This window comes from Psammomys obesus, unplaced genomic scaffold (assembly GCF_907164565.1).
Source record: "Psammomys obesus unplaced genomic scaffold, mPsaObe1.curated_primary_1811, whole genome shotgun sequence".
Lineage (NCBI taxonomy): Eukaryota > Metazoa > Chordata > Mammalia > Rodentia > Muridae > Psammomys > Psammomys obesus.
In genome coordinates this window covers 33577844-33604019 of record NW_026585504.1, presented here as the reverse complement: position 1 = coordinate 33604019, position 26176 = coordinate 33577844, and positions in this window count along the sequence as shown.

Below are 26176 nucleotides of genomic sequence, written 5' to 3'. Positions count from 1 at the left end.
TATATATATATATATATATATATATATATATATATATATATATATATATATATATATATATAATTTTTCCTATAATCATTTACAGCTGAAATATCAATTGTAAGTCTCTACAAAGACCTCATCCTAATTCTGCAACCAAAAGTTACATCATTTAATGACCAAAAGTAAAATTAAAATTCAAGCCATTAGGCCTTTGAATGCTGACATTCCTTTGCAAGTTATCCAAAATATATAAAAAAAATTACTCAAATTTATTATTCTTTCAACATTGTGCACTATAAGTTTGAGTTTGGCTGACTATCTGACCTGACAAATACAGAAAGACAGAATGTCTTAGGAAAATTGGAAAGGGGCACGGTGGAGGTGAGGGAGGGAGGGTGTGGGATTGGGAGGGAATGAGGGAGCGGGACACGGCTGGGATACAGAATTAATAAAATGTAACTGATAAGAAAAAAATAAAATTAAATTTAAAAAAAAATTAGTCATTTCCAACCCTGCCTCCATTCCTCCCAGCTCTTCCTACCTCCCATCTTCCCCAAATCAATTTTCACTTCAGAAAAGAGAAAGCCTCCAAGAGAGGACAACCAAACAGGAAAAAACAAACCTGTTTTAGTGCTTCTAAGGATCTTACCGAAAGTAGTTGGGCATTTTCTCTTTCATTTAAGGCTTTTTGTTCCTTCATTATCTTCCTTCTTTCTTAACTTCCAATCACTTGCCCCACCAAAAAAAAATAATTCTTTGGTTTGCTGCCTTACCCTGTTGCTACTTTGTTCATGCTGCTGCTGCCATGAGATGAACACTGCTGAAAGACCCAAATGTTTGGCTCTGCGAAAAAATATTGATTAGCACCAAGGCAGGTGGAAACTCTGTGCTTAAAAGTGTGCCATGTTTCCGGAAATTCACTTTTCAATTACTGTTGCATTAAGCGGTTGACAATAACTTGCAGAATAAGTGAACAGACCTAAATGTGGTCAAACATGAATTAAGTTATGTCCTTTCTTCTTATAATTATGGCCAGTCTGTCCTTCACACAAGTGGTGCTATAAAGAGAGAGAGAAATGGACCCAGACCTAGAATTACCAGCAGTTTCATCCAACGTCTGCTTCTCATTCTCCTCAAATAGTACTTTCTTTAAATAATGGATAATTAAAACAATACAGTCAAAGTCAGATTGTTGGACTTTTAAAACATGGGGTCTTGAGGCTGTTTGGGCATTCTAATGGCACTTAGTAAGTTGTTTTAGCTAACTTCAGTTCATAAGCACATTTCTTCAAACTAGCACAGCCCTCGCCAGCCAAGCTGCTCCTCTGTCTACAGGAAATGGAAGGCAGCAGAGGGAAACAGCCTAAGTTCCAGCTCCTGTTAGGAAGATTCACAAAGCCTCAGTTCCACTTTTTTTTTCTGATTCTTCTTTATTGAATGATCGCAATAACTTATAGTACAGAGAGATGAACTCTAGCTTTGAAGCATGCACTATTATGTTGTATTTTAGTGGTTAGAAGAGAGACATTGTGTTCAACCCACAGGGGATCAGATGCATTTTTCTTCTCAGACACTTGTGTTTCTATTTCTGTACAAACACATTCTCTTTTCCATTTCTTTGGAGTGGGCTCGAAAAGTGTCAGTTATTCTTACACACACCTTTGGAGTTCTACACTATTTTCACTCACACGCCAAGAATAAAGTTGCACTGATAATTTCAGGATTCAAGTCCAAGATACATTGCTCTAGTTCTTGGCTCATAAGTATATCCTATATTCATTAAACATTGCTCTGAAATGCAACCTATTGGTTCAGTAAATGTTTTTAGTTTCTGCTAATGAAGATCTGAGTATAAGGAAGTATAGTGGAGTGCATTTCATGGTGCATATTAGAATCTAAACCTTAATCTATATTAAGGTTTAATTTTATTCATTTTCACAATTCAAGCTAATTATTGCATCCTTGTCAGTATGGTTGCTCATATTTGTCCTGGGTCTGTTCCCTAGAAAGTCTTTGACTTATGAAAGAAGAGTTTGCGTACTCTGTGAGTCTCTGTATAAAGGGGGAGTAGTGTTTGTGAGGTGTGTTTAGTAAAAGCTCAAGCAGTGAGATGAGCAGATCCAGACCTTGGCTCTGAGGAAGGCCCTGCTCCATCTCACTGCACTCAGTCAACAATGTCTCAGCAAGTGCCCACTGAAATGCTCTGTGCCTTCTGAGCGTTCTTGCTTCCTTTCCATGAAAACGTTTAAAAATTAGGTGATTAAGAAAACAGGCAAACAACTTTGGAACAAGGGAAATACAGAAGATCCGTGTACCAAGGACTGGTCGCTGAGACACCACGGTCAAAAGTGGTAAATATATGCGATTGTTGTGAGCAATTATCTCCTTGAATTAATCCTTCAAGTGAGAAAAATGTATTGCAACACTGTCATTACACTGATAATACCTGACTCCATCTTTTTTGCAAGCTTCTCCATTTAGTCTTGTGTACCTAACAACCTTGTGGCTATACTTATTTGTCACACTAACACTTTATTTCTACATGGCCAGAGTAAACTCTGAATGGCAGCACTTACTTCTCTTTTCCTTTGTCTTGTTTGAATCAATAGTAGCAAGTGAATCAAGGTCCCCAAACCAGAAGACTAGTATTTGGGTATTTTTTGAACTCCTAGTCACCTTCTACTCACACTCAATAACAATCACATTGTTTGAAAACAGACCAAATTGCCAAAATTCTCTACTGTCACCACTAGCTTCTGAGCCCTTATCATGTTGCTTTGAACTGTTGTACATCTAAGTACTAGGAACAAAGCATAAAATAAAAACTGGGTATAAATTAAAATTGCTACTTGTAAGATACCAAAGTTTTACAAGCAGAGATAAAAATGGGATAAAATATAAAAGAAGATGAATACAGTTACAAAAAAAAAATCTTAAGCATTTACAGGATCAACAAGCAAATGGAATATACTATACATGCAAAGCTTAAGCCATACATATAATATTTCTTGCATTTAAAATAGTATTTAGGCCCCTGGAGCTCAGTTTTATGAGGCAGCAGAGACAGAGCATTCCCTGTGAGTTAGTGAACCCGAGGACAATTCACTGCCTAGAGCTAATGGCTGGAGCAGGACTCTTGCTAGCATGAATGTAATACCAGAGAAGTTAAGGCTGTCACCACTCAGTGCTATAGAAGGCCTAGTATGTGATGCTGGGATTTCTTATAAACCCAGGAACATAAGAAAATAGACTAGGTTTATCCTATGTTGCATGTTTATATGAGTGAGTATATACCGTGTGTGTCTTTTTGCTTCTGGGACAACTCACTCAGGATGATCCTTTCCAGGTCCCACCATTTACCTGCAAATTTCATGATTTCCTTATTTTTCATTGCTGAGTAATACTCCATTGTATAGATGTACCACAGTTTCTGCATCCATTCTTCAGTTGAGGGGCATCTGGGCTGTTTCCAGCTTCTGGCTATTACAAATAAAGCTGCTACAAACATGGTGAGCAAATGTCCTTTTTGTGTACTTGAGCCTCTTTTGGATATATGCCTAGGAGTGGTATGGCTGGATCTTGAGGAAGCGCTATTCCTAGTTGTCTGAGAAAGCGCCAGATTGATTTCCAGAGTGGTTGTACCAGTTTACATTCCCACCAGCAGTGGAGAAGGGTTCCCCTTTCTCCACAACCTCTCCAGCATGTGTTCTCACTTGAGTTTTTGATCTTGGCCATTCTAGGATAAACCCACTAAAAAAACTAAGCAAAAGAGAGGACCCTAACTAAAATGCTCATTCCCCATCCTGAAAAGCAAAGAGGATGGACATCAGAAGAAGAAGAAAACAGGAAACAACCTAGGAACCTGCCACAGAGGGCCTCTGAAAGCCTCTGCACTGCAGACTATCAAAGCAGATGCTGAGCCTGATGGCCAACTATTGGGCAGAGTGAATGGAATTTTATGTAAGAAGTGGGAAATAGTAAGAGCTGGAGAGGACAGGAACTCCACAAGGAGAGCAACAGAACAAGAAAATTTGAACACAGGGAACTTCCCAGAGACTCATACTCCAAACAAGGACTATTCATGGAGATAACCTAGAATCCCTGCACAGATGTAACCCATGGCAGTTCAGTGTCCAAGTGGGTTACATAGTAATGGGAAGAGGGACTGCCTCTGATATAATCTGATTGGCCTGCTCTTTGATCACCTCCCCCTGAGGGGGGGAGCAGCCTTACTAGGCCACAGAAGAGGACAATGTAGCCACTTTTTATGAGAACTGATAGACTGAACTAAGAAAGAAGGAGAGGAGGACCTCCCCTATCAGTGGACTTGGGGAGGGGCATGTATGCAGAAAGGGGAGGGAGGGTGGAGTCAGCAGGGGAGGAGGGAGGGGCTTATGGGAGGATACAGAATGAATAAAGTGTAATTAATAAAAAAATTTAAAGTAAAATAAAAGAAAATAGAGTGATTGAAAATATAGTAGTTTTCCAAAGTAAGGGGAACACGGACTATTTCTAACAGGATCTCAAGGGCAGGCTGTTTGACACACACACACACACACACACACACACACACACACACACACCCGGGGAGGAGCAGTCTGTTAGGCCACAGAGGAGGACTTTGCAGCCAGCCCTGAAGATACCTGATAAAACAGGGTCAGATGAAAGGGGAGGAGGTCCTCCCCTATCAGTGGACTTGGAAAGGGGCAGGGAGGAGACCAGGGAGGGAGTGTGGGGTTGGGGAGGGAATGAGGGAGCGGGATACAGCTGGGACACAGAGTTAACAAAATGTAACTAAAAAGAAAAAAATAATAATAAAAAAAAATTTAAAAAAAAGAAAATGTAGATATGAAAAAATCTAGAAAATAGGAAAACCACGACCAATTAGTAGATAGCCGAACAAGTTACAAGACAGGCCAAATATAAATATAAGCTGTATGTATATAAAAGAAAATTGAGTTGATGTAACTGAATGGTAAATTGTGCCAGCCTAGATTTTTACGTAAGCGAATTATTTTCTTTCAGAGTTATGTCCAAGAATAAGCATAGATGTCTCAAATATGACCTTGATAATTATATCTACAAACAATCTTAGCAGATGTCACATTTCCTAAGAACATGCTTTCCTCAGAGACAGGATGTTTGCTAACAACACTGTAACATTAATTTTAGCTCCTGCAGACTCATAACAAAATCAAAGGGAAAAGATTAAAAGGCCTAAAGATTAGATGGAGAAATAAATGAAGTTTCCAGCAGTCAAAGATGACAGTGATGTCCACACAGAAAAAAAAATCAAATAATTTACAGAAAACTTTCAGAAATCACAAATTAATATTTGTAAGATTGCCAAACATGGGGTCAGAGAGTCGGGCTCAGCTGTTAATGGTGTGTGTGCTCCTGCAGGAGAGTAGAGCTGGGATCCCAACACCCACATCAGTCAGTTCACAAGATGCTGTGACTCTGGTCCCAAGGAATCTAATGTTCTTCTAACCTAAATGTACCCACATGCATGTTCATACAAGCACACAGACAGATTAACACATCACACATATGTGCATAATTTGAAAAACTGGACTTTAGAGAACAAAATATTACTGAATGTAATTTTTTAATTTTAATTTTTATATTAATTACAGTTTATTTATTTTGTATCCCAGCTGTATCCAGCTCCCTCATTCCCTCCCAATCCCACCCTTCCTCCCTCATCTCCACACATGCCCCTCTCGAAGTCCACTGATAGGGGAGGTTCTCCTCCTTTCCATCTGACCATAGCCTATCAGGTCTCATCAGGACTGGCTGCAGTATCTTCCTCTGTGGCCTGATAAGGCTGCTCCCCCTCAGGGGAAGGTGATCAAAAAGCAGGCCACTGAGTTAATGTCAGAGACAGTCCTTGTTCCCATTACTATGGAACCCATTTGGTTACTGAGCTGCCATGGGCTACATCAGTTCAGGGGGTTTAGGTTATCTCCATGAATGGTCCTTGGTTGGAATATCAGTCTCAGAAAAGATCCATCAGCCCAGAATTTTTGGTTCTGTTGCTCTCCTTGCGGAGCCCCTGTCCCCTCTAAGTCTTTCTATCTCCTCCTTTTTTCGTAAGATTTCCTGTACTCTACCCAAAGTTTGTTTATGAGACGCAGCATCTGCTTTGATACCTTGCTGGGCAGAGTCTTTCAGAGGCCCTCTGTGGTAGGTTCCTGTCCTATTCCCTGTTTTCTCCCTCTTCTGATTTCAGTCCTGTTTAGAAGTTAAAAAGCAACGAATCAAGTAATCCAATTAAAAAATTGGATAGCCAGCATGCATGGAGATAATTTAGAACCCCTGCACGGAAGTAGCCCAAGGCAACTAAATATCCAAGGTGTTTCTCCAATAATAGGACCAGGAACCATCTCTGACATGAACTCCTGGGATGGTTCTTTGATCATCTCTACCTGAGTGGGGAGCAGCATTACCATTCAACAGAGGAAGACAAAGAAACCAGTCCTGATGAGACCTGATAGACTAGGGTCAGATGGAAGGAAGGAGGATGTCCTCTATCACTGGACTGGGGGAGGGGCACAGAAGAAGAAAAGGGAGAGGATGGGGGAGGGGGCTACAGCTGAGATACAAAGTGAATAAACTGTAAAATAAAAAAGTGCATGCAAAAAATCTATTATGAAGAGAATAAACTTGTTTATAATAACAAAAAATGGGGTACAGAGCTAAACAGAGAGTTCTTTGTAGAAGAATATTGAATGGCAGAAAAACATTTAAAGAAATGCTCTATGTCCTTAGTCATCAGAGAAATATAAATCAAAATAACCCTGAGATTTCACCTTATACCCATCAGAATGGCTAAGATCAAAAACTCAAATGACAACACATGCTGGAGAGGATGTGGATAAATGGGAACCCTCCTCCATTGCTGGTGGGAATATAAACTTGTACAACCACTTGGAAATAAATCTAGCACTTTCTCAGACAATTAGAATAGTGCTTCCTCAAGATTCAGCTATATCACTCCTAGGCATTTATCCAAAATATGCTCAAGTACACAATAAGGACATTTCCTCAACAATGATTATAGAAGCTTTATTCATAATAGCAAGAACCTGGAAACAACCCAGATGCCTCTCAACTGAAGAACTGATACAGAAATTATATACAATGGAATTGTATACAATGTAATACTACTCAGCAACTAAAAACAAGGAAATCATGAAATTTGCAGGCAAATGGTGGGATCTAGAAAGGATCATCCTGAGTGAGGTATCCCAGAAGCAGAAAGACACACGTGGTGTATACTCACTTAAAAGTGGATACTAGACCTATAAGATAGAATAAACAGACTAAAATCTGTACATCTAAAGAAGTTGAGCTGGAAGAAAGATGGTGGGTAAGATGATCAATCCACACTCAGAAAGACAAACAGGATGGAATGTAATTTTTTTTATGTAGCTAATAAATTTGTTTCCATGTATAAGCAACCAATAATAACCCTTAAAATGATTTATGATGTAACTGAAATTTCATAAATAATATGAACATTCTGGTAATTATATAAATTTAAAGGAAGCAAACTTAATTATAAAACATTGCCGTGGCCAATTCTCCAAGACCTGAATAAATGGACATATGTGCAATATCCTTGAAATAAAATTTATAAATATGCTAAAGACAGTAAATTTTCATAATTAATTAATGGAATAAAAATCACAATCACACTGTGTCATAATGTCTATAAAACTTATTGTGAAACTCCGAGGCCCAAGTACAACAGAGATACTGCTAACATAGCAAAAAGCGATTAGACTATGTATACTACCAGATACTAGTTTTTTTATAACTAAAGATTGTGATATTGATGCTAAAAATGTGTGATTGATGAAGACAGTAGAGCTTTCAGAAGTAGCCCTCATACCTACAAGAAGGAGAAGAAGGGAATCATCTCATATATGTGTCCTAGATCACTTTGCTGTTGTATCTGGCATTGATGTGAAGCTGGAGCGTCGCAGCAACATAAATGAATTAGAACATTATACATGTCAGACAGACCTTGCAGAAACAAAAGCAAAGCAAGACCACCATTAATACAACAAAAATGGTCGAGGTGATTATGGAGATGGCACTGTGGGTAAGAGCACTTGCTCTGCAAGCAATGGGATCTGAACTTACCCGGATGAAAAGCTGGGCACGGCTGCATGGATCTGTATCCCCAGCATGGAGAGATGGAGATGAGGAGACCTATGAGTGACAGAAATGGAGAAACATACCAGTGTCCTAATCTAGCATCCACATGTGCGCATAAGGTCACACAGCTCATATTCATTTGTGTTCACCATACATTTTGTACACACACAAATCTTATCAGCACACAAATTTCAATTGTATGGAATTTAGTAAAATTGGGGGATGGAGAGACAACTCAGCCTTGTTAACTTATATTTGCTGGTTTTTCGGGGGACTCCGGATTGGTTTCATGTACCCATATGTGCAGCTCACAACCACCTGTAACTCCAGGTGATTTGATACTCTCCTCTGGATTTCAGGGTCATGCCTCTAGAAATTTTTACATGCTTAAAATCATGCACACCTACATACATATAAAATGCACAAATCTTTTTAAATTTATGATTTTTATTATTATTAATTACAATTTATTCATTTTGGGTCCAGGCTGTGGGCCCCTCTCTCTTCACTTTCCAATCCCACCCTTCCTCCCTCTTTTCCCCCTATACCCCTCCTCTAGTCCACCGATAGGAGAGGACCTCCTCCCCTTCTATCTGACCCTAGCCTATTAGGTCTCATCAGGACTGGCTGCATTGTCTTCCTCTGTGGCCTGGTAAGGCTGTACTGCCCAGGGGGAGGAGATCAAAGAATCTGCCACTGAGTACATGTCAGAGACAGACCCTGCTCCCCTTACTAGGGAACCCACTTGGAGAATGAGTCTATAGGCTACAGATGAGCAGGGGTTTAAGGTCCTCTCCATCCATGGTCCTTGGTTGGGTTATCAGTTTCTGCAGAGCCCCTTGGGCCCAGTTTGTTGTTGTTGTTGTTGTTCTGTTGGCCTCCTTTTGGAGCTCCTGGCCATCAAGTTCTTTCTATCTCCCCATTCTTTCATAAAATTTCATGCCCTCTGCCATAACTTTGGCTATGAGTCTCAGCCTCTGCTTCGATACCTCAATCAGTGGAGAATATGTTAATTATATCACTCATAGGTAAATGCTTAAAAGACAACAAATGAAAGAATTTATTAGAGCAAAGTTGAATACCCTTGGAGAATGTGGGAGATTTACTGACTGTGCAGGGTAATGGGAGGACTTCAAAGTCATTAGTGCACACTACGTCTCCCTTAGATTTGATGGTTTTCATGTTAGTGCTCTTGCCAGGGTAAGTAACTAATAATTTCATCTTATGTAAGTCGGTAAATCAGTGCTGCGTTACAAGCAGGCATGTAACACGTGAACGGCCCTACAGGATATACCTAATGTGTCAAATTCGTGCTCTGCTTTCACACTCATCCGTCACTGAAGCCATAGTGAGGGATGAGAACCATCTACTCCTCTCCTCAAACAATGACAAATACTGTGCAATTATAAAATCCTTCAGATGGCAGCTGTAGATAATCTAAACAATTCAGTAGATTACAAACTTTTTAATGTAATAAAAATAGGATGCAATACATATAAGAAAGTTGAGTTTATTCCTTGTCACATTTTAATTTTCATATTTACATGTATGCAAATATATAGCCCTGTATATTACCATGCAGATTATAGGGAAAGGTGATAAACACTAATAAGAACACCACTGATTGAGTTCACATTCTGATTAGGTATCTTTAATTAATATTCTGGTATAACTGGATAGTATTCACCATTCTAGACATTATTCTATAGATACATGTATAAATTTAAATATACAATCAATACATTTTATAACTATTGATATAATTTCAGTTCCTCTGATAAATAAGACAAAAAATGAGAAAAAAGAAAAACAAATAAAATTTGGAGTAAATCATGGAATTTGCAGAATATACACTTAATTAACTTTTGATAGAAGTTGACAATTTTATGACATGAACAAATGGGTAAGAATCTCAAGGATGATGGTGAAGTAGTAGTGCCCTGGCAAAAAATTTAAAGGCAGCAAACCATGCAAGCTTGAAAATGAGTTCACACACTATTGGAAGCTATCACTTCCAACATGAATTCTATACTAAGGGTTCAGTGAGTCCTGAAACATTCAGCATGAAAATTGAAATCTAGAGACATGCTGGGGGGGTGAGGCAACTCATTTCACTGGTAATGATGATTTTTGATGTTTTATGGCGGTTCATAAAATTACAGAGCATGCATAATCTACTTGCTGTTTTTAACAGTTCAAAATAGCAACCATAACTGACAGCCTCTGCACTGAGGCTGGAAAGTTCTCTTTCATTACATGCTACCGACTCATTTGGTCACTTAAAGGGTTAATCATCTCTCTAAAGAATTAAACTTCCTTTTCAGTCTAATGTTGTCTCAGGTGAGCTATTTCAGTGAAGGTTTCTTTTTATCTGTTATCTAGAGAGCAATGCTTTAGCTGCTTCCTATGGGAATGTTTACTAAATCGTATTCAAGAGGACATAAAGAAGGAGAGAGGAGTAGAGCCTTCCCAGAATATTCATGAGAGTGACATATTACTCATTATCAAATGGCAGAAGTGTTTTCTTTAATGACTGGGGTTGAAGCCCAGACTGTTAGCCATTGGCTATGTGTATGTCACAAAACTCCACCTATTCTGACATATAACCTAACAATCTGACACAATGTAAGGAAAGATAAGATAATAGGTATGGCAATTTCTTATTAAATTATGAAAACTATTTAATCTATATTTACCTTCCTCCTTTTTCTGTCTTCCTTCCTTTTAAAAAAATGCTACATAGAAATATTGTGCTATAATATTTAACTCGATTGTTTATATTCATGGAATTTTTTTCAGAAATTGGGCATCTTTGGACTTGTTTTTAATAAGGTATAAAATTAAAACACACACATTGCATAGAATTAGAAGGAAGTAGTTTTAAATAAAAATATCTCAAATGATTTAAGAAAACAAAGAGATCAACTGAAGCTTCAACCGTGTTTAATACTAATAAATGTGGACAAAAAGACAGCAAAGAGAGTACAAATAATTCAACGTATACCCATGTTAAGAATGAAAGTTAACCTTAGCATTTCAAAGATTTCAAAGTATTCCTAGAAATATTAGTACATATGTTGGAGGAATTTCAAACTTCAAGTGAAATTTTTCACTGACTTTGCAAGAGAACCATTTTAGTGTGAAAAAAAAATGGGAGTCACTAAAATGAAAGGTGTGCTTCTCTTTTCAAACAAATAGAGACTACAACAGCAAACTACATCCAATCAATTATGAAATGATATGAAGTACAGTACACCTACAAAACAGCTCTTGCGCTTAGGCTCAAGGAACATTGCAGAAGATGGGGCAGAATCATTGTAAGAGCCAGAAAAAAACTAGGCATGCCAAAGTGGACAGAGGACAAAGGTAAATCCACAATGCCCAGCCCTGCAAAGAAAACTACAGGAAATTAAGAAGTGCTTGGAGTGGAGAACTATAGAAGAGCAAACCAAATGGTTGTCCAATAACAAATGCTTATTCCTGAAGCTATACATATAAGTAATATCATACAGTTTGAACAGATTACATGTTATATGCATGTAACATATTTTAAACAGGCCATTAATTTAAAAGAGTGCAAGGAGGGATAGATAGAAAGACTTGGAGGAAGGAAAGGGAATGAAGAGATAATGTATATTATAATCTCAAAAGTAAAAGAAAGTATGATAAACATAATGAAGTCTATACACCTAAAGAAGATAAACAAGAAAGCAGACACGGGGTAAGATGATCAATCCTCACTCAGAAAGACAAATGAGATGTGCATTGGACATATGACAGGAATCTACCGCAGAAGGCATCTGAAAAACTCTACCTAGCAGCATTTCAAAACAGATACTAAGACTCATAACCAAACCTTTGGCAGAAGGGGAGTTAATATGACGTGGAAAGGATAGGAGCTCCAGAAGGACCAAGTATATCTGGGCACAGGGTTTTTTTTTCCTGAAACTGTTTCTCCAACCAAGGACCATGTATGGATATAACCTAGAACCTTTGCTCGGACGAAGCTCGTGGTAGCTCAATAACCAGTTGGTTTCCCATAGTAAGGGGAACAGGGACTATTTCTGACAGGAACTCAATGGCAGGCTCTTTGACCTCCCCACCTCACAAGGGAGGAGCAGTCCTGTTAGACCACAGAGGAGGACTTTGCAGCCAGTCCTGAAGATACCTGATAAAACAGGGCCAGATGAAAGGGGAAGAGGTTCTCCCCAATCTGTGAACTTGGAAAGGGGCAAGGAGGAGCTGAGGGAGGGAGGGTGGGATCGGGAGGGAATAAGGGAGTGGGATACAGCTGGAATACAGAGTTAATAAAATGTAACTAATAATAAGAAAATAAATAAATAAACTGGAAAACTTCAAAAAAAGCTATGTTTAAGTAAACAGTTTTAGAAAATGTATTCAGCCAAAGCTTGTAAGACATAATTCATAAATCCATTAATTATATTTTATTATTTGTGTCTCAATATATTTATGTGCACAACAACAAAAAAAGTAAAAGAAAAATAATTGAAATTAAAAACTTAAAAACTGTTTCAGTGAATTAATTCCTGCATAGAGCTTCAGAGTTTGTGATCAGTATACATCTATTTTCTGCCCTATTTCTTTCTTTTAAATACAGCCACATGCTGTTCTGTCTGCTCAGCTCAGTGTGCTCCCTCCTCTGTGTGATCATTTTCACTATAATTTAGTTAGGACTGTATCCAGGCAGAATCCCAGACAAACTGCATGTCAGAAAGTCTGAATAGTTTAATTTTGTATTTAATTTAGTTTAATGTCATTTATAATGAAAGTTCAAAAGTTTAGGAGCTATCCCTTTGTTCTCAGAAGTAGAATTGCATCAGTTACTTATAAATATTAAAATACACTAATCTCATTCAAAATTCTAATTTCATGTACCTGTATGGGCAATGTTGATCATTATTGTAATTCCATGTATCACTGTCTCCCATCTCCAAGAAGGCTGTGTGGCACTGGACCAGCTTTCAGCTTAGAGACCTGCCTGCTTCCCAGCTGCTTGGCCTACCTGGGTTTCACTGAGCCCAGCAGAAGTGAGCTAGTTGCTGAGCCAAGCCTCTATCATCCCCCACCCTGAGGAGGGCTGTGTGGCAACTGACCAGGTTCTAGCTCAGAGATCTTTCAATCAGCTGACACCAGAGTCAACCAAATGACTAGAGACCAAGGTAAGAAAACAAGCAACAAGACAGACAAACCCTTAGCCAAACTAACTAAACTAACAAAAAACCAGAGTATACAGATGAACAAAATCAGGAATGAAAAGGGAACATAACAAAACACACTGAGGAAATTCAAAAACATCATTAGGTCTTACCTCAAAACCCTGTATTCCAAAAAATTTAAAGGAAATGGACAGTTTTCTGGATATATTTCAATTATCAAGGTTAAATCAAGATCACATAAACAGTTTAACTCCGTATAACTATCAAGGAAAGAGGAGTCATCAAAAGTATCCCAAATGAAGAAGTACAAGTCCAAATGGTTTTATCCCAGATTTTTATCATATACTCAAAGAAAGAGCTAGTATCAATACTCCTCAAACTAATCCACAAAATAGCAACTGAAGAAACATTGCCAAACTCATTGTATGAAGCCACTGTTACCCTGATACCTAAAGCACACAAATACTCAACAAAAGAGAATTTTAAACCAATATCACTCATAAATACTGATGCAAAAGTACTTAATAAAACACTCTCAAACTAAATTTAAAAACACATCAAATATATCATCCACCGTGATCAAGTAGGATTCATCCCAGGGAATCAGGGATGTTTCACCATAAAAAAAAAAAAAAAGCCACCATAAAAACAAACTAAAAGAAAAAAAAATCACATGAACATCTCAGTATATTCAGAAAAAGGCTTTGGCAAAATCCAACACGCCTTCATGAAGAAAGTCTTGGAACTATCAGGGATACAAGGCTCATACATAAACATAATAGAGACTATATGCAGCAAGCTGATTGCCAACATCAAATTAAATGGAGAGAAACTCAAAGCAATTCCACTAAAATCAAGGATATGACAAGAATGCCAATTTTTTTCGTATCTCTTCAGTATAGTACTTGAAGTTCTAGTTAGAGCAATAAGACAACTGAAAGAGAACATGGAAATACAAATTGGGAAGGAGGAAGTCAAAGTATTGCTGTTTGCATAGGATATGATAGTGTCTGTAGGAAACCCCAAAAATTCCACCAGAGAATTCAAACAGCTGATAAACAGCTTTATCAAAGTTGTTGGATATAAATTAATTTAAAAGTCAGTAGCCCTCCTTTCACAACTGACAAACTGACAAACTGGCTGAGAAAGATATTAGGGAAACTACACCCTTCACAATAGTCAAAAATAAAATAGAGGATCGTAGTGTAACTCTAACCAAGGAAGTGAAAGACCTGTATGACAAGTTTGCAAGTATCTGAAGAAAGAAACTGAAGAAGATATCAGAAGATGGAAAGATCTCCCATGCTCAAGGACTGGTAAAATTAACATAGGGAAAATGGCCATTTTACCAAAAGCAATCTACAGGTTCAATGCAATTCCCATCAACATAGCAACACAGATTTTTAAATATCTTGAAAGAATAATTCTAAACTTCATATGAAAACAAACAAAGAAAAAACAGAATAGCTACAACAATCCTATACAATAAAAGAACATCTGGAGGTATCTCCATCACTGACTTCAAGCCTCTCTACAGAGCAATAATAGTAAAAATTGCATGGTTCCAGCATAAAAATAGAACTACTTGATCAATGAAATAAAATTGAAGACCCAGAAATAAACCCACATACGTACTGTCACTTAATCTTTTACAAAGATTATAATAGTAAAAAGACAGCATCTTCAGCAAATGGTTCTAGTCTAACTGGATGTCCACATGCAGAAAATGCAAATAGATTCATACTTATCTTCCAGCACAAATCTCAAATCCAAGGGGACAAAAGACCTCAATATATCATGAGATACAATGAATATATTAGAAGACAAAGTGGGGAAGATCCTCAAATAATTGGCACAGTAGAAAACTTCCAGAACAGCATACTAACAGATCAGGCTTTAAGGTCCACAATTAATAAATGGGACCTATTGAAGCTGAAAAGCTCCTGTAACTGAAAGTACACAGTCAATAGAATGAAATGACAGTGTACAGATTGGGAAAAGATACAACATAAGGCTAATATCCAAAGTATATGATGAACTCAAAAATTCAAATGGATATAACCTAGAGAAACTGCTCAGATGTAGCCCATGGCAGCTCAATATCCAAGCTAGTTCCCTTGGAAGGGGAACAGGGACTGTATTTGACATGAACTCTTTGACTACCCCACTCCTCGAGGGGGGAGCAGCCTTGCCAGGCCACAGAGGAGGATAATGTAGCCAGTCCTGATGAGACCTGATAAGCTAGGGTCAGATGGAAGGGGAGGAGGACCTCCCGTATCAGTGGACTTGAAGATGGGAATGGGAGAAAACAAGGGTAGGCGGGTGAAATTGGGAGGGAATGAGGCAGGGGACTACAGCTGGGCTAAAAAGTCAATAAATTGTGATTAATATTAAAAAAAAATTTAATAAAAAAACCCTCAAACACCAATAAGAAAAATAACCCAATTAGAAGATGGAACACAGATCTATACAGAGAATTCTAAACAGAGGAATATCAAACAGCAGAGAAGCATGTAAAGAGATGCTCAATGTCCTTTGTCATCAGGAAAATGAAAATCAAAACGACTCTGAGATTCCATCTTACACCAGTCAGAATGGTCAAGATCAAAATCTCAAGGAACAGCGTATGCTGCCAAGGGTGTGGAGAAAGGGGAGCTCTCTTCCATTGCTGGTGGAACTGTAAACTTGTACAACCACTTTGGAAATCAATCTGGCACTTTCTCAGAAAACTGTAAGTGGCTTTACCTCAAGACCCATCTATACCGATACTGGGCATATGACCAAAAGTCGCTCTATCATGCAACAAGAACAGTTGCTCGACTACGTTCATAACAGTTTTATTCACAATAGCCAGAATCTTGAAACAACTTATATGTCCCTTAAACAAACAAAAAAAAAATGGATAAAGAAACCATGGCACATTTACACAATGGAATATTATTCAATTTCATGAGGTCCCATTTACTGATTGTTTGTATCCACCCACTTTGCTGAAGGTGTTTATCAGCTGCAGGAGTTCTCTGGTAGAATTTTTGTGTTCACTCATATATAATATCATATCATCTCCTAATGGAGATACTTTGACTTCTTCCTTTCCAATTTGTATTCCCTTGATCTCCTTTAGTGTTCTTATTGTTCTAGCTATGACGTTCAATACTATGATGAAGAGATATAAAGAGAGTAGGGCAGCCTTGCCTTGTCCCTGATTTCAGTGGGATTGGATTGAGTTTCTCTCCATTGAGTTTGATGTTGGCTATAGGTGTTCTGTAAATTGCCTTTACTATGTTTAGGTATTTGCCTTGTATCCATAATCTCTTTAAGACTTTAAACATGAATGGGTGTTGGATTTTGTCAAGGGCTTTTCTACATCTAATGAGATGATAATGTGATTATTTTTCTTTGACTTTGTTTAAATAGTGGATTTTGTTAAGTGTTGGTGTGTTGAAAAGCTATTGATTTTACAAGATAATTCTGTATCTTGCCATATTCTTAAGTTTGTTTATCATTTCTAAATCTTATTTAATATACTATTGGGGATCTCTAATATCATATCATCTGTAAACAATTATATTTTGCCTGCTTTTTTCCTAGATGTAACCCTTTTATTTCATAACCTTTGCTTATTGTTCCAGTTAGCACTTAGAACAAAATATTCAAAAGGAGTAGGAATAGCAGACATCCCTGTATCTTCCCTTACTTCTGCAGGGTGCTCCAATCTTTTCTCCATTTAGGATAATAATTTTGTGGGTATCTCATATAGGGATATTATTGTGTTGAAGTATATTCCCTCTAGCCCTTCATCCTCTAAGATTTTTATCAGGATAGCATGTTGGATTTTGTAAAAAAAAAAAAAAAAAAAAAAAATTAAAAACTGCATCCTTTGATACAATCACATATTATGTCAATTTAAGTGATATACTGCATTTATTGACTTGTGATTGTTGAACTATTTCTGCATTTCAGGGATAAAGCCATGTTGGTCATATTGGATGATCTTTTTAATGTATTTATGTATTCTGTTTGCAAGTGTTTTATGAGGATTTTAAATCTATGCATTGATCAGGAATATCGTTCTGTAGTTTTTCTTTTTTTGTTGCTGCTGCAACTTTATCTGGTTAGATGAAACTGACTTCTTAGGAGTGTGAGGGTGCTCCTTCTCTTTTGCTTTGTGGAATTTTTTTTTATTGTAATGATTTATTACAACTTATTCAATTTGTATCCCAACTGTGGCCACCCCCTTGTCTTCTCCTAATCCCACCTTCCCTCCCTCCTCTCCCCTTATGGCTTTCCCATATCAGTGGATATGGGAGGTCCTTCTCCCCATCTATCTTACCCTAGTCTATCAGGTCTCATCAGGACTGGCTGCATTGTTTTCCTCTGTGGCTTGGCAAGGCTGCAACCCCCAAGAGGAAGTGATCAGAGAGCCCTTCACTGAGTTCATGTCAGAGAGTGCCCTGTCTTCCCTTATTAGGGCACTCACTTGGATACTGAGTCTATGGGTTATATCTGAGCCTGGGTTTTATATGTTCTCCATGCATTTTCCTTGGTTGGTATATCAATCTCTGAAGAGCCCCCAGAGCTCAGTTTTTTTTTTTTTTTGGGGGGGGGGATGTTTTAAGAAAGTTTGGCTGTATATCTTCTTTGAAAGCCTTGTATTATTCATCTGTGAATCTATCTGGCCTTGGAAATTTTAAACCATAAAGCCTTTTTATTACTATTTCAATCTCTCTATTTGTTATGAGTCTGTTCAGGTTGTTAAATTCTTCTTGATTTAATTTCATTAGTTTGACTGAGTATATAAATTTTTTTTTGTAGAGCTTTCAAGCTTAATGGTTTGTGGATTTTTAAGATATTCTCTTATAATATTGTAAATTTCTTTGGTAAGTGTTGAAATGTCTCCCTGTTTATATCTGATTCTGTTAAGTTGAGTTTCATCTTTCTGTTTCGGCTTAGATGGTCCAAGAGCCTGTCAATGGTTTATCTTTTCAATCTTTTAATATTTTTCTTTGTTTCTATTTTATTGAATCTGCTCCAATTTTTATTATTTCTTGCCATTGACTGGTTTTAGGTTTTTTTTGTCCTTGTTTCTTTTTTTCAAATTTTTGGGTTGCATCAATAAATTTGTACTTTATCTGATTTTTTATTATAGGTACCTAGAGCAGTGAACTTTCCTCATAGGACAGCTTTCAACATGTTGGAAGTTGTGTTGTTTTGTTTTCATTTAGTTACAGAAAATGTTTTATTTTTTAATTATTTTTCTTAAAACTATTTATCATTCAATAATGAGCTGTTTATTCATATCCCTGAGTTTGAATATTTACTAGACATATGTTTGCTTAGAGAAAAGTGTTTATTTTATTTATTTATTTTGGTCTATTGTGTTAACGCAAGATACAAGAAATAATTTCAGTCTTTTTGAATCTGTAAAATTTCTTTTAAATCCTAGTAAATGGTCTATTACAAAAAATATTTCATTTTTCTGCTAGGTAATATTCTTTGGTGTTTGCATGGAGTATTCCAAATGATCTGTCTACTGTAGAAATAGGGTTCTAAAATTACCATAATGATGAATAGTATTAATCTATGTATTTACATCTAGTAGTATTTTTGTGTGAAATTGGGTGAACCAGAGTTTGGTGCAGATATGATTAGGGTAATAATGTCTTCTTATTAATTGTTCTCTTGCTTATAATAAAATATCTCTTTATTCTTCTGAATAAGTTTAGTCTGTAATCTGTTTTATCAGGTATGATGATAGTGACCTCTTTTTGCTTCCTGGTACCATTTGATTAGAATGCTATTGTCTATCCTGTTAATCTAAGGAATTGTTTCTTATAGACAAAAAAGATGGCTTTTGTTTCTTATGTAGTTTCATTGGAAAATTAAAGCCACTAATATTTAAAACTAGTACTAAAATATACATCTTGTGGTCATCATATTGATTGCTGATGTTGATGCTTGTGTTCTCAGCGGTCCTTTGTGTTTTAATAATTATGACTTTATTCATGCTCATTACCTTATTCAGTAAAAATATTGCTTCTTATACTTTTTTGTTTGATTTGTGGGGTTTAAATGTTTTAGGCTGTTTATGTCATAGACATTTCTTCTCTCTTAGTGTTTTAACTATGATATGTTGTGGGAAATTTTCTTTTGAGGTTTTGTCTATTTGGTTTCGTGTGAACTTATTGTATCTGTATTGATGTGTATATCATTTGTTTGGAGAAGTTTTCTTCTATGATCTAGTGGAAGATCTAACCCTTGGCAGTGACTTGAGATTTTACTGCCTAGTTTATGTCTGTAATTTGATGATTGTTTTCTTTTTTTTTTTTCATGGTGTCTCAAAATTCCTGTGTGTTCGTTTTCATCATTTTCTTAAATTTTTCATATTCCTTTCATCCTTGTCTAGATCCTCTACATAATCTCTGAGTCCTGACATTCCATATTCCGCTTGATTTTTTCTATTGTTCAAGCTTTCCTTTGAGCTTTTTGTTGAATTATTGAGGTTTTTTTATTTATTACTTAAGTTTTCTTACGTTCTTAAGACAATATGCTAGGACAAAGAAGCCGGTAAAAACCAAATGAAAAAGAAATTGTCCTAAAAAACAGAGACTTCAGAAGCTCTCTCACTCATCTTATCAGCAACCATAGTTAAATCAGAGGCGACCAAAAAAAAAAAAAAAAAAAAAAAAAAGATAAAAACATGACAATGGAAGGAGTACTATTGGAAAGTAGTGGGCGAGCTTAATGGGAGTAGAGGTGAAAAACATGAATTATAGGAATTAATAATCACGCTACATGATACACTTGAATGAAAATGTTAGTATAAAATTTATTGTTTTCCTGATTATGTTAAATAATAATAAGATCATCAAACCAAACACAGAAAAAAAAAAAACAGTCCAGTTTTAGTGGAACAAAGGAACAAAGAAAGCATTTTTCATCCTAAATAATTTGAGCCAAAGGCATTGGAAGAAAGCCTTTCTTTACCCAGAGAAAATATCCTTTGAATAAAGAGGTTGAGACTGAGGAGGACACCCCCTAAGTAAACTAGTCTCCTAGTACAGGAAAGGAAACACCAAACTACCTACAAAAAACGCCAACCCAAACTTTACCCTTTGTATAAGATATGTGAGGATAAAGACAGAGCTGAGATTGAGGGAATGCCCAACCAATGCCTGGCCAAAACAAGAGACTCATTCTGTAGGAGAGTTCTAACTCTCTGAACAACACTCTGCTAAACTTGCAGACAGGAGCCTGACAGAATCGTCCTCTGAGAGGTGCCATGTAAAAACACCTCAAAACAGATGCCAAGATTCATAGCCAAACATTGAGCAACATTCAGGGAGTCTTGTGGAAAAGTGGGAGAAAAGAGAAAAGAATCTGAAATGACAGGAGTTCCTCAAGATGACCAACAAGGTCAAGTAACCAGGGCCCAGAGTGGCTTGATGAGACTGAAGTACAAACCAAGGACCACACATGAACTGGACCTCAGCCCCTTAAAAAGATATAGCAGATAGGCAGTTTAGGCTTCCTGTGGGTCCTTTAGTAAGGGAATTGGGGACTGCATCAGACAGGGACTCACTTGTCAGGTTTTTTATCATTTTCCCCTGGAGGGACTGTCTTGCCAACCACAGAGGAAAAGAACATGACCAGTTCTGATGCAACTTGATGAGTTAGGGTGGATGGGAAAAGAAGTTCCCCTTTTCCAAGGAAAAGGGAAGGAAGAAGAGGAAAGACGGAAAGAGAGTGAAATTGGGAGGGGAGGAAAGATGGGGCTACAAGGATATCAAGTGACTTAAAAAAAATAAAAGTCAATATTTTCCACTTTTAAAAATGAACCATTTTTAAATATTTAAGAAAATCATATTTTTCTTGTTATGCATGCTTTGTATATTTATATAGTCATGTTTTTAAATATATCTAAATAGGTATATAAAGATACTTTAAAAAGAGAGAGAGACTGAGAGCAGAATGCACTTGGAGAAATATTATCTGAAAGAATATATCACAGAAGACTGGCAGTTAAATAAGGGAGAGAAATGTTCTGAAAGTGAGAAAACTGAAAACAAAGGAATATGAACATCTATACAAAGAAGTAAAATCAAGGAACATACAGATAAACCATATATTTCCACTTTCAACATTTTTTTGAAATTTGTTTACAGTGAAAATAATTATGTTATAGAATGTTCACTACATGTTTAAAAGTAAAATTAGCAACACAAAAAGACAAAAGTAGGAAGAAAGAAGTTGAAACAATTCAGTATTTTTAAATAAATAAAGTGGTAAAGTACTAATTGAAATTGAACTCAGGTGGGGGCCAAGAGGGTGGCGCTGGGAGAACACTGTGTCCCAAACCAGTGAACCTCTCTCATCTTCCTGAAAAAACAGTCCAGAAAACAGAAAGTGATGATCATAGCCCGAGCTACAAACTCGAGGAACAAACAGTGAGGATTATAAATAACCAAATGGCTAGAGGCAGAGGTAAGAACACACACAACAAAAATCAGGACATAATGACCACACCAGCAACCCCACAAAAAAATGGACACTTCCATTCACTAGATAAATAAGAAAACAATCTCAAAACTATGTTTCTCCAGCTATTAGAGGCCCATAAAGATGAAATGAACAAAGCCCTCAGAGAAATAGCCAAAGAAATCGAGAGGAACCAAGAGGAAACAAATCGAGCTCTCAGAGAAAAGACCATGAAAATTGAAGCAAACAAAGAAGAAATGCACAAACCTCTCAAAGAAATGTCCACATAAATAAAGGCAAATAAAGAAGAAATAAACAAAGCTCTCATAGAAATACAGGCAATTATAGCCAAAGAAGTAGAGGCACAATTAGTGATACTTGGAGAAGAAACGGACAAAAATATAGAAGCTGTCATCGAAAAGCAGGACTCCACATTCAAACAGATGAAGGAAATGGTGCAAGACATGGAAACAGAATTAGAATCAATAAAGAAAACACAAATAGAGAAAAACCAGGAGCTGGAGAACATAGAGAAAAGATTGGGAAATACAAAGGTAAGCATCACCAACAGAAGACAAGAGATGGAAGAAAGAATCTCAGGAGCCTAAGATACACTTGCGGAAATTGACACATCTCTCAAAGAAAAAATAAAATTAGAAAAGTTCCAAACACAAAACATCCAAGAAATCAAGGACATCATGAAAAGACAAAATCTAAGAATAATAGGAGAAGAAGGAAAAGAAGACATCAGGCTCAAAGATCTGGAAAATATTTTCAAGAAAATTATAGAAGAAAACTTTCCCAACTTAAAGAAGGAGATGGCCATAAACATACAAGAGGCCTACAGAAAACCAAGTAGACTAGACCAGAAAAGACATTCTTCACGTCACATCATAGTCAAAACACTGAACCTACAGAACAAAGAAAAAATTCTAAAAGCAGCAAGGAAAAAAGGCCAAGAAACATATGAAGGTAGACCTATAAGAATCACACCAGATTTCTCAACAGAAACTATGAAAGCCAGAAGGGCCTGGAAAGAAATCATACAGTCCATAAGAGTCCACAGATTCCAACCCTGACTACTATAAACAGCAAAACTTTCAATCAACATAGACGGAGAATTAAAAATATTCCATGACAAAACCAAATTTAAACAATATCTACATAGTAACCCAGCTCTGCAGAAGTTACTAGAAGGGAAACTCCAAACCAAAGAAAACAACTACATCTAAGGAAACAGAGGAAATAGATAACTACACAACAACAACAAAAAAGAATACAAGCAGTGAAACTCAGTGACACCACCAACCCCATATTAAAAGTAAGTAGCAATTGTTGGTCACTATTATCTATCAATATCAATGCACTCAACTCCCCAATAAAAAGACACAGACTAACATAATGGTTGCAGAAACAGGATCCAACATTCTGTTGCATCCAAGAAACACACCTATACAACAAAGATAAACACTACCTCAGAGTAAAGGGCTGGAAAAATGTTTTTCAAGCAAATGGTTCCAGAAAACAAGCTGGAGTAGCCATCCTAATATCTAATAAAATAGACTTTCAACCCAAGTTAATCAAAAAAGATAAGGAGGGCCACTATATTTTCATCAAAGGAAAAATCCACCAAGAGGACATCAAATTTTGAATATTTATGCCCCAAATACAAGAGCACCTACATTCGTAAATGAAACAATATTAAAGCTTAAATCACACATTGATCCTAATACCTTAATAGTAGGAGACTTCAACACTCCACTCTCACCAAGGGACAGATCAACTAGACAGACACCAAATAGGGAAATAAAAGCAATTACAGACTCCCTAAATCAACTGGAACTAATAGACGTCTACAGATCTTTTCATCCAAACTCAAAAGAGTATACCTTCTTTTCAGCACCCCATGGAACCTTCTCCAAAATAGACCATATAGTTCGTCATAAAGCAAGCCTCAACAGATACAAAAAGATTGAAATAATCCCTTGTATTCTATCTGACCACCATGGACTAAAGCTGGACCTCAGCAACAACAGAAATAACAAACAGCCTACATGCACATGGAAACTGAACAACTTGTTACTCAACGACAGCTGGGTTAAGGAAGAACTAAAGAAAGAAATTAAAGATTTCCTAGAATTCAATGAAAATGAAGGCACAACATACCCAAATTTATGGGACACATTGAAAGCAGTGCTCAGAGAAAAATTTATAGCACTAAGTGCCTGCAAGAAGAAATTCATAACATCACATACAAACAACTTAATGGCCCAACTGAAAACCCTACAATAAAAAGAAGCAGATACACCCAAGAGGAGCAGAAGGCTGGAAATGATCAAACTCAGGGCTGAAATCAATCAATTAGAAACAAATAAAACTATTCAAAGAATCAATGAAACAAAAAGCTGGTTCTTTGAAAAAATCAACAAGATAGACAAACCCTTAACCAAACTAACTAAAAAGCAGAGAGAATCTATCCTAATCAGCAAAATCAGAAATGAAAAGGGTGATGTAACTACAGACACTGAGGAAATTCAAACAATCATTAGGTCATACTACAAAAGCCTATATGCCACAAAATTTGAAAACCTAAATAAAATGGACAATTTTCTTGATAGATTCCATCTTCCAACATTAAGTCAAGATCAGGTAGAAAGACTGAAAAACCCTATATCCCCCAAGGAAATTGAAGCAGTCATTCACAGTCTCCCCTCCAAAAAAAGCCCTGGGCCAGATGGTTTCAGCGTGGAATTCTACCAGACCTTCAAAGAAGTGCTCACACCAATTCTCCTCAAACTATTCCACAAAATAGAAACAGAAGGTACATTAACAAACTCATTCTATGAAGCGACAGTCACCCTGATACCTAAACCACACAACGACCCAACAAAAAAAGAGAACTATCTCTCTTATAAACATTGACACAAAAATACTCAATAAAATACTTGCAAACCGAATCCAAGAACACAACAAAGATATCATCCATCATGACCAAGTAGGCTTCATCCCAGGCATGCAAGGGTTGTTCAACATATGGAAATCCATCAATTTAATCCACCACATAAACAATTTGAGGGAGAAAAACCACATGATCATCTCCTTAGATGCTGAAAAAGCATTTGACAAAGTCCAACACCCATTCATTTTTAAAGTCTTGGAGATATCAGAGATACAAGGCACATATCTAAGCATAGTAAAGGCAATATACAGCAAGCCTATATCCAACATCAAACTCAATGGAGAGAAACTTAAATCAATCCCACTGAAATCAGGAACAAGACAAGGCTGCCCACTCTCTCCCTACCTCTTCAACATAGTATTTGAAGTCCTAGCCAGAGCAATAAGAAAACTAAAGGAGATCAAGGGGATACAAATCAGAAAGGAAGAGGTCAAAGCGTCACTATTTACAGATGATATGATAGTATACATGAGCAACCCCAAAAATTCAACCAGAGAACTCCTTCAGCTGATAAACACCTTCCCTTCAGCAAAGTGGCAGGATACAAAATCAACTCAAAAAAATCAGAAGCCCTCCTGTATACCAAAGACAAAAGGGCTGAGAAAGAAATTAGGGAAACAACACCCTTCACAATAGCCACAAATAACATAAAGTACCTTGGGGTGACACTAACCAAGCAAGTGAAAGACCTGTTTGAGAAAAACTTCAAGTCTCTGAAGAAAGAAATCGAAGAAGATCTCAGAAGATGGAAAGATCTCCCGTGCTCATGGATTGGTAGGATTAACATTGTGAAAATGGCCATCCTGCCAAAAGCAATCTACAGATTCAATGCAATTCCCATCAAAATACCAACTCAATTCTTTACAGACCTTGAAAAAAAGATTCTTAGCTTCATATGGAGAAACAAAAAAAACCCAGAATCTCCAAAACGATCCTGTACAACAACAGATCATCTTTAGGCATCTCCATCCCCGATCTCAAGTTGTACTACAGAGCAATAGTAATAAAAACTGCATGGTATTGGCATAAAAACAGATAAGAGGATCAATGGAACAGCAAAGAAGACCCAGAAATAAACCCACACACCTATGAATACTCGATTTTTGACAAAGAAGCCAAAACCATTCAATGGAAAAAAGACAGCATCTTCAACAAATTGTGCTGTTCCAACTGGATGTCTACATGCAGAAAAATGAAAATAGATCCATATTTATCACCCTGCACAAAACTAAAGTCCAATGGATCAAAGACCTCAACATAAAACCAGATACTCTAAATCTGTTAGACGTAAAAGTGGGGAACAACCTAGAACTAATTGGCACAGGAGACAACTTCCTGAACAGAACACCAACAGCACAGGCTCTAATAGCAACAATCAATAAATGGGACCTCATGAAACTGAAAATCTTCTGTA